The following is a 10,221-nucleotide window of genomic DNA, read 5'->3' on the forward strand; positions in this document are numbered from 1 at the left end:
AAGTAGCCACAGACAATATGTAAAGAAATGAGTGTGGCTGTTTTCCAATAAAACTTAATTAACAAGACACTGAAGTTTTAAACTCACGTAATTTTCACGTTTCAAAATATCTCCTTCTTCTGATTTTTTTTCAACTATTTATAAATTCAGGGGCACCTGGGTGACTCAGTGGGTTAAGCTTCCCACTCTTGATTTTGACTCAGGTCATAATCTCATGGTTGGTGGGTTCCAGCCATGCATGTGCCTCTGCACTCAGTGTGGAGCCTGCTTGGGATTCTCAGTCTCTCCCTCTCTGTCTCTGTCTCTCTCTCTCTCTCTCTCTCTCTCTCAAAATTAAAAAAAAAAAAAAAAAAGAAATGCATGGACTTTTAGCTCATGGACTGTTCAAAAGCCTGGGGTTGACTTGATTTGGCCCACAAGCCACCATTTGTCAACACAGTTTTAAGGACATTAGGGAAATCATATACAGTGTTTGTAACTAGTAGGAGAGACATGATATATAGACACAATAGTAAACTAGAAGTTACTGTAATAAATATAAGTTATCAGGAGACCTCAGAGAAGGCATAAATAAAATTGCATAAAGTATCATCTTATGCATAATTCTATTGGCCAACATTAATGGAATCTTCTAGTAAAGTAGTGTATGCAATATTAACTTGGAGTAACTATAATTACAGTATCACCCATTAGAACCACCAAAGAATTCTCAATTCTATCTGCTCAATACAAGCAGAATCGGAATGAGTAAAGTAATAAGAGAAATAACTCACAAGAGTACCACGTCGAAGAGGAAGAAGAGGACAGAGTAGAACACCAAAGTAAACACACAACACAGTGGAAAACAGCCCCTTCAGTCTAGTGTTCTCAGGCAAGGAATGAATATTAGAATGGAATCAGAGTAAAGCAGGTGACATGAAACGCAAACCAGTAGAATAATATTCACACCACCATGAACCGAGTCTCAATGGTGCTCGTAGAAGGGGCAACTTAAAAACAACAGCAGTGCAGCCCTACCCTCCTCCAAACTATTCAACCTGTCAGATTTCAATGAAAAGGATAGTTCAGTTATGAGAAAGCGGGTGATGGAGGAGCGATTTCAAGGAGCGCAGAGGGAGCTAGATGCCTGGCCCTGTTGAAAGAAATCGTGCTGCAGAGAAATGGATTTGAATTATTTATGTTAACAACCAAGTCAAGACTCGGTCTAACCACATTTTTTTTTTTTTTTTTCCTGAGAAGTACCTATCACTGCTGACAGTTGGGCAGTGCAGGCATTGTTAATGAGTAATTTATTCACATACAATTATTTGCTCTATTAGGGTATCTTTATCCGGAGCTAATCCATGATGCTTTTCCTTTATTGTAAATTTGGCCATTTTGAGATTTCAAACTTACTTTGGGCATATCACTGGATGGAATAACGATAAAGGGCTTTACCTTAGTGAAGGTCAAAATCAGACTGTCTTTTTATAGACCAGTGTTTTTATTTCCTCTCCATTTATAGTGGATTTATTTTCTTTTAATTCTCCTCTCCCTACAGTACCAAGGCTGGAAATTCTCCTCCATGCTGACGTAGAACTTCTGTTCAGACATTTATGAATACTACACCCGTAAGGTTAGCCTGGTCTCTGCTTGGTCCCCCAGTCCCCACGCCGGTAATGCCTTTCGGTTGCCCTCACGCTACTGTTCTCAATCTTCTTGAATTGGTGCAAGCTTTTACACAACACGAGCAAAAAGATCTTACAAAAGAACTTAATTGTCCAATTATCAGATGTTATCAAAGCCTAATTAGGGGGAACAGAGTAGACCCAGTGACCTGATTCTTAAGAGGTCAATGGGGAGAAAAACATCATGTTTTCTGCTAAATGCAACCACTTGCAAAATCTTATGTTAGCTCTGAGAAAGTACTTCCTTTTTAAAAAGTTCTCTGTAGAATTTATTTTTATTTTTATTTTTTTATTTTTCAGAGAGAGAGAGAGAGAATGAACTGGGGACAGGAGCAGATGCAGAGAGAGAGAGAGAGAGAGAGAGAGAGAGAGAGAGAATCTTAAGCAGGCTCCACACTCAGCATGAAGCCTGACACAGGGCTAGGTCCCATGACCCTGGGATCATGACCTGAGCAGAAATCAAGAGTTGGATGCTCAACTGACTGAGCCACCCAGGCGCCCCAGCCACCCAGGCGTCCCACTAGAATTTAGTGGTTTAAAAAACAAAATAATACAAAACAAAACCCTGTAAATCAAATATGTTTCTCTTTCTAGGCTCTGTATATCACCCAGTTATTTTGTTATATTTTATGATTATACAAATTTGGCTTAGCTATGATGGCCAGTAACATTCTTGGCTTTTACAGATCCTTCCAGGAGAAAGTGGACTATTGTTATAAAGTGCTTCCTTACAGAATCTGGCTCCCAAAGGAAATGCAGCCCAGGTCCCCAGTGCATGCCAAATAAACTTTACATTAAAGCCCTGGGGCTAAAAGGGGAAGAGGAAAGGAAATAGCATTTATTGAGTTGTCACAGGGTGCTAGGCCCCAGACCCTGAGCGCTTTATGTACTTTTCAGCATTTGATCCTCTGACCCCAGTTAGGCAGATACCAAGATCATTTTACAGAAACCTAGAGATTGATTTTCCAAGGTTATCCAGCTACTCACAGACAGTGTTGAGTCTGATAGGTCCAAAGTCTATATGGACTTTGGAACATAAACAATGTTCTATTTGTTAAATTGGAGGATGAAAAAAAAAAAAAGGTCAGCTTTGATTCAAACAAAAATGCAAGAACAGTTTTGTTTTTTAGGTTTTGTTTGCAAAATTTTTTTCTTTTTTTTTTTTTTTTTTTTTTTCTTTTTCATTTATTTATTGACAGAGAGAGAGTACACAAACAGGGGAGGGGCAGAGAGAGAGGGAGAGAGAGAATCTGAAGCAGGCTCCACACTGAGCACAGAGCCTGATGCAGAGCTTGATCTCACAACCACGAGATCATGACCTGAGCCGAAAGTGAAAGTCGTATGCTTAACTGAGGCATCCAGGCGCCCTTGAAAATTTTTTCTTTGTTGAAAACCCCACCCGTCTTTCCAGACCTAAATCAAATACCTCTTCTTCCATTCTCTTCCCTTTCTGAGTCACTAACCAGAAGTGACCTCTCCCTCCTAACCCTTTCCATATGTTTTTTTCAATCTGACCAAAATCATTAATGTATGGTACTGACAATATGATGCTAAATACCACAGAGTCCCTTCTTAGAGCCACAGAATGCTCACACCGGTTTCTCTCGTTTAATGGCCAGTAGGTCAACTGATCTAATGTCTAGGGGAGTCTCCTGGCAAGATCTCGGACTGAATAAGAGCCCTTGATTATTGGCACTGTCTCTCCATATTCTAATTACTGCCTCTGTTCGTGAGCCCTCTCTCAAGGATAGACCCCAAAAGTTAAAACCAGATATAGACCAGAGCATGTAACTCATGCTATGTCTGAGACCTATTGTTCTTGTTTCTCATCATGCTTTCTTGCAACACTGACAAAGATGTCTTACAATGACCACAGCATTCCAATTGCAGGGCTGGAAAAGCCTTGATAGTAATGGAATGCCTAGTGGACCCCATGCCATATGTCCCTCTCCCCCTACCCATGATCCTAAACACATTTCAACCCCACCTATAATCACATGCCCTCTGCCTTCTCCCTTGCAGGTACCCCCCTGACTTCTCCCTATAATACTCTAGGCGTCCATCTTACCGGTGGAGATGTGGTTGTTAAGGCTTGAGCCTGCCACCTTCCTCAGCTGCCAACCCTCGAAATAAATTTCTCCCTTTCTCTTTTCCAAGCCTTCATCTCTTGCATCATTGGCTTCTCCTGCAACGAGTTTATCTGAGTTTGTTTGGCAACACTGTTGGCAAACCCAGCCAGGAACTACGCTTTCGACTTGCCCAGGCCCCCTGGGTGGGGACAGAGCAGTTGGCCATGGCAGTGTGCCAGGGCTTTGTCATTCATTTTCTGAGTCAGCTGCTGTGATAAATCAGTAACATCTTTAATCTTTGTCCCCCCATCCCACAAAAAAAAAAAAAAAAAGGCACTGAGAAGACCTTGCTCAAAATAATAACTTGATAAATATCACAGATACGTGTGCTTCTAAATGTGTGCCACCATCCATGACATTTACACACACAAACTGCCTGACAGATGTGTGGGGTCAGAATGGGGAGCCTGGGTTCCGCTCCAGCAGAGAGCCTGGGGCCAGCAGTAGGATTGGAGCAGGAACTCAGGCACAGGCTATCTGGGTAGGTGGGGTCTCAAACAACCTCGCAGTTTCTCTGTGTGACCAGAGGCAGGTGGAAAAAGGACATAGAAGACATGTATCAGGAATAACCTGGACAGGAGAGACCACTCAGCATGATGGACGGCTCATCTCAGCAGACAACCGTACAGGCAAAGACATGAAGGTCGGCCCCGCTCTCCCCAGCACCCCTCCAAAGCCCTGTTACTTTCAATGTTCCCAAAATATACACTCAGTCCTTAGGTGGAAGGAAGGGGGCAAAGTAGACTGGGATGCATCTGCTAAGGAAAAGCAAGTGACTCAAAGCATAACTTTTGTTAAATAGAAATATAAAAACACACGTTGCATGTATGAGTTGTAAGTACTTTATACGCCTGAACTCAATTCTCACAAAAAGCTATAATTTTTAACGCCAATTTACATAAGCGTACACAGAGACATTTTGTAGAAAAGGAAACAGAGTCAAATAACTTGCCCTAAGTCACACGGCAAATAAGTGGCCAAGTTAGAATCTGATTCAGGTCGTGTCACTATTTATTATTATAATATCAACTAGTTAGCTGCCCCCTTTTGTATTAATTCATAGCTCTGTTTCCCAAACAATGACAATAAATTTCTAGCTCATAAAACTAAAAACACAAAAATGAAACACAAAAAAACACTATGATAATATATAAGGTCATGAAAACACCAACAACAATTGGCTAATGAGGTCTGTTTCCCTCTGTATTAATTAATTTAATTAGAAGTATATCCATGTGTTGTGTAGCATTCGCTAGAAAATTCAGAAGCCAATATAAAATGCACATTATTGATATATTTAGTAGTGTTTTATAATAACTATAATCCATCCATTTTACTTTTTTAATGCATATAAAAAGGAAGTAATAATAATACACCAATCTTTATTATAACCTCTCAACCATCCACACAAGACTATGTTGAAAGATACGGTTTTATTTTCTTGCAGGAGAAGAAAGACATTTCTTTAATTAAAGCTCTATTTTTCAGATCAAGATATTTTACTCTAGTCATCAGCCATATCTCTTTTAGAAAGGAAAAGAAGAAGAAAGATCCCGTATTAGAGTCTGGCATTTTCTTCCAAATTTTTACTCAAGAAACTATATCCACATAGATATGGATTTTTCTTTTCTAAGTCATTGGTATCATTAGCAAAATTAGAACCGACCAGAATAAAAAATCTGCTCTTCAAAATGATAACTAACGCAAATCTAAAGCACGTCTCATTGTCACCAAATTGAATTAAAACTGTCTTCACTGCAAAAGAATCTGAAATTTCAATTAACCTTATATATTTTTAAACTCTTACTTCTGATGTTCTCTTCCTTAACCTTTCCGTAGTTAATGATGTATAAGAATCGTATTCCCTACGCAAACTAAAATACAAATATGCAAGAACCTCATTAAAAACCAATTGGTTGAGCTGTGGATTTGGTCATTATTTAAGTTAAATCATAAGCCTCAGACTGAGAAGAAAGGATGGATACCCACATCTAAGTAACTATACACCAATCCCCAATCGTGGGGCCTGATCCCCTGATAAATAAGAGAGTAGAGAAGGGAAAGAAAGCAAGAAGAAACCCAGATGTGACGTAGAGTTGTTACGTACACCTTGGGCTGGTTTGGAGGAGTTTGGAACAAAGCCATTTACCGAGAACCACTGTGGCAAAACACTCCCTAGGGATGATCAGGAAGAAGGGGTCCCGGTCTGTATGGGATTGTGTAGATATTTTTCAGAGGGACCTGAAAGCAGATATCTCCTTTCCTCTCTGTGCCATTAATGTATGTTTCATGCACATCTGGTACTGTGAATGAAAACCCTAACACGAAACACTACAGGCGGTCCCTAAGTTATAAGCAGGTTTAGAATTCTAAACATGGTTTTATTTGGAATTTGGAATTAGTTTTCTTACAGAAACACGGGTATCAGTGGTGCTGAGGATCTACAAGCTAATAAAAAAAAATCTATTTAAACTATTATGCAAATTGGGGCGCCTGGGTGGCTCAGTCAGTTAAGCGGCAGACTTCGGCTCAGGTCATGATCTCACAGTTTGTGAATTCCAGCCCCGCATGGGGCTCTGCGCTGACAGCTCAGAGCCTGGAGCAGGTTTCGGAATCTGTGTCTCCCTCTCCTGCTGGCTCGCTCACTCGCTCTCTCTCTCTCAAAAATAAATAAATATTTAAAAATAAAATAAAAATTTTTTAAATTAAAAAAAATATATAGTAAACTCTTAAATGCATAGGAATTTCCAAAATGGTACAAGAGTCAGAAGTAAATAAAAAAAGTATGAAACAAATTAATCAATTGAATAAATCCATTTTATATGTTATTTTAATGATATTGCGGAGAAAAATAATATTTACAATAGGTAAAATGAGAACTCTGTTGACAATATTTTTAAAAGCCTGTTATATTAAAAGGGTTTAGATGTTCCTTTTTTCTGTTTTAGTTTAACACTTACAAAATCCTCACCTTGTATGAGGGTCTTTGCTAGGTTTTGTGATAATACTAATCCCTAAGGAGCTCACACATTGCCTGATAACATTCTTTCTTCCCCGAGAATAATTCCAATGAGAATATATTTTTTAAATTAATAAAATTTCAAAAAGGTAACTTGGTTTTCCCAAGCCCCTTGGTTCTTAAGTCCATAAAGGATTTACACTTACTGTACAAAGACAGTAATCTCTGAAATGACCTCCCTTTGAAGGCAGGCTATTCTCTGCTTTCTGCTTAACTTTTTTTTCCCCAAATAAACAACTAGCATTTGAATTACAAATGTGTTGAGTGACACAAACCCATTAACACTAGTCAACAGAATTAGGGAAACTGAGTTAAGTGCATTTCTCAACTTTCTCTTTATACATTTCTGCTGTTTGGTGTGTGTGACATCATGTATACATTACTTTTGTAATTTTTTTTTTTAGATTGAAATTTTTATTTATTTTTTTCAGAGTCTCAAGGGAATATTTTATTTATTTTATTATTTTTTTAATATGAAATTTATTGTCAAATTGGTTTCCATACAACACCCAGGGCTCCTCCCAACAGGTGCCCTCCTCAATGCCCGTCACCCACCCTAGCCTCCCTCCCACTCCCCCATCAACGCTCAGTTTATGCTCAGTGTTTAAGAGTCTCTTATGGTTTGTAATTTTAAAAAGCACCAAAGAGGAAAACAAAAAGAGAATCTGTGGAAGCGGTTCCACCAACCTTAACTCTTCCAAATGTGCTTGCAATCACCTTACCAAAGATTGACTCCGGTGCCCTCTGTGGCTGCCCGCCTTGCCTTTCACTTTGACAATGGAAGAAGAGAGTGGGGTTTGAAAATAGTATGTACCAAGTTCTGTTGGTCGGCACGTCCTCATGATTTCTCGTAGCTAGTGCTTACTGACCCCGCAGGCAGAAACCATTTAAGAACTCTGTGTTAATGAACTCATGAGATGTTGAGCTGCCATGCCTGTATACACTCAAAGATGGTTTTTCTTTCTGTTTTCTTCCTGTTTCAATCATTTTCTTATTTTGTTTGTTGCTCATATGCTGCAGAATTCACATTTGGTGGCTCAGAATCATTCTCACCAAAAAAAGGATGCTGCTGGGGCGTCTGGGTGGCTCAGTCGGTTAAGCGTCCGACTTCAGCTCAGGTCACAATCTCGTGGTCTGTGAGTTCGAGCCCCGCGTCGGGCTCTGGGCTGATGGCTCAGAGCCTGGAGCCTGTTTCGGATTCTGTATCTCCCTCTCTGTCTGCCCTTCCCCCGTTCATGCTCTGTCTCTGTCTCAAAAATAAATAAACGTTAAAAAAAAAAATTAAAAAAAAAAAAAGGATGTTGCTTATAGGCACATAGAATTTCTTTGATTTTTCTCACCACTTACGGGTTTTTTTTAATTATTGTGCCCACTTTTGTATCATCATAATTATATCTATGTTCCTACTGGCACTTAATTCACTATAATAAATTCCTTTGTGCTTAAAATAGCCAGATGGGTTTCTAGTCACCAACCCAATGCAAAATAGCTCTCACTCTGCTCTTTATTCTTTCTACATTTAGTCGTAGGGCTTCTTCAAGCTTTCTACTCTGTCAGTATAATTTCGCTTAGCCTCAGAAAAGCAGGATAAAATGTAGAGTGTGCTGTTCTTGTGGCCAAATAACAAGTTCAAAGTTCAGCTCTCCTCCTGATGAGGCTACATGACCCCTGAGTGCTCTCATTTACATTCTAACTCAGGAGAAAGATTTGCAGCGTTTGCCTGGGAGCTGGAATGTAGCCATCTTGGACTTCTGTGTGAGTGGCCAGGACCCAGCCCTAAGCCGGGGGTATGAAGATGTGTGGAAGGACAATGTCTATCGCTGAAGTCCTGTAAATGCAGAAGCATCACTGGCCCAGGAAGGGAGAAGGTGGAAAGGAGACACAGGAATAAAGGGGGGCGAGGGGGGTGGCCTTCAGCATACAGGGCAGGGATCACCACTGAGGCCATTCTCCTAAGAGAATGGTGGATACCGCTTTCTCAGTAGACGGGAATCTAGCAAAGAATCCTAGTCCTGGAGCCAGCCAACTCACTTGAAAGTCCAACCACATGGTTTGGATCTCACTAGGTAAGTGAAACATAAAAACATAGCAACATTGGGCCACCTGGGCAGCCGGAGTCCCTGTTGGTTAAGCGGCCTACTTCAGCTCAGGTCACGATCTCTTGGTTCATGAGTTTGAGCCCCGTGTCAGGCTCTGTGCTAACAGCTCAGAGCCTGAAGCCTGCTTTGGATTCTGTCTCTCTCTCTCTCTCTCTCTCTCTGCCCCTCCCCTGCTCACACTCAGTCTCTCTCTCTCTCTCTTAAAAATAAACAAACATTTTAAAAAATAGCAACATAATTAAGCAAATAAGGCCAAAGTCTCCTTCACTATTTCCACAAGGAAAGTCTAAGTTTGTATATAGAACAACAACAAAAGCCTTTCAGATGAAGAATTCTATAAGCTACGATACCTTAATTGTAGAAATTCTTGATCCCAAATCCTGATTAGTCCATTCAATCACTCAAAAAAAAAACCAAAAAAACAAAAAAAAAAAACAAAAACCACACACTAACTGGAGAATTAGCAACAGTCATACCATATGCTGAGTGAAGGACATTTCGGTGAATAAGACAAAGCGTTCATCTTCATGAAGCGGACATTCTTTCCCAGGGAGAGCAACACTAAACAAGTAAAGACGAAAGTAACATAATTTCATATGAATGCTAAAAACACAGAGCATAAAGAAGCAGGGAGTGGCTAAGTAGGTTGGTCGAGGAAAATGGATGTGTAAAGTTAACATCTGAGCAGAGATCTAAGTGTGTGGAAGAATCTATCATCCAAGAATCTGAGCAAAGAATGATCCATGTTTGGGGATAGAAATGAGTTCAGTCGTTCAAAAAACAGCAAGAAGGCAAGTGGAGTTGAAGTGGGGGGAGAGGGAGAGAGAGGGAGAGAGAGGGAGAGAGGAGAAGGGATGTGAGAGAAGGAGTTTTTCAATCTTGGGTGAGCATTAGAACCTCCTCAGGGAGCTGTAAAATGCCATTTGCCCACATAAGTTAATATTTTCAAACTTTCTCGATGTGCAGTCAAGATTGAGAATCTAGAGATGTTTTGGCCAAAAAGGATTTGGGTCTAGGTTTCATGATAAGCCCCAGATAGCTTCTGTTTTGTTTGTTTCTGTTTCTAATTGAATGTCATTGTCGAACTTATATTTAGAAAAAATAATTCTGTCTGCAGCAAGATGGCAGAATGCAGATGCAAAGCAGCCATAAGTGTATGGAGAAGAAACATCTGCTAATGGGCTGCTAAGGCCAAGGGAGGGGAGAGGGGGATGGCAGGGAAGAGAAGGACAAGGGAGGGGAGGGGAGATGGCAGGGAAGAGAGAGCAAGGGAGGGAGGGGGGATGGCAGGGAAGAGAGAACAAGGG

Source organism: Panthera uncia, chromosome B1 (assembly GCF_023721935.1).
Source record: "Panthera uncia isolate 11264 chromosome B1, Puncia_PCG_1.0, whole genome shotgun sequence".
Classification (NCBI taxonomy): Eukaryota; Metazoa; Chordata; class Mammalia; order Carnivora; family Felidae; genus Panthera; species Panthera uncia.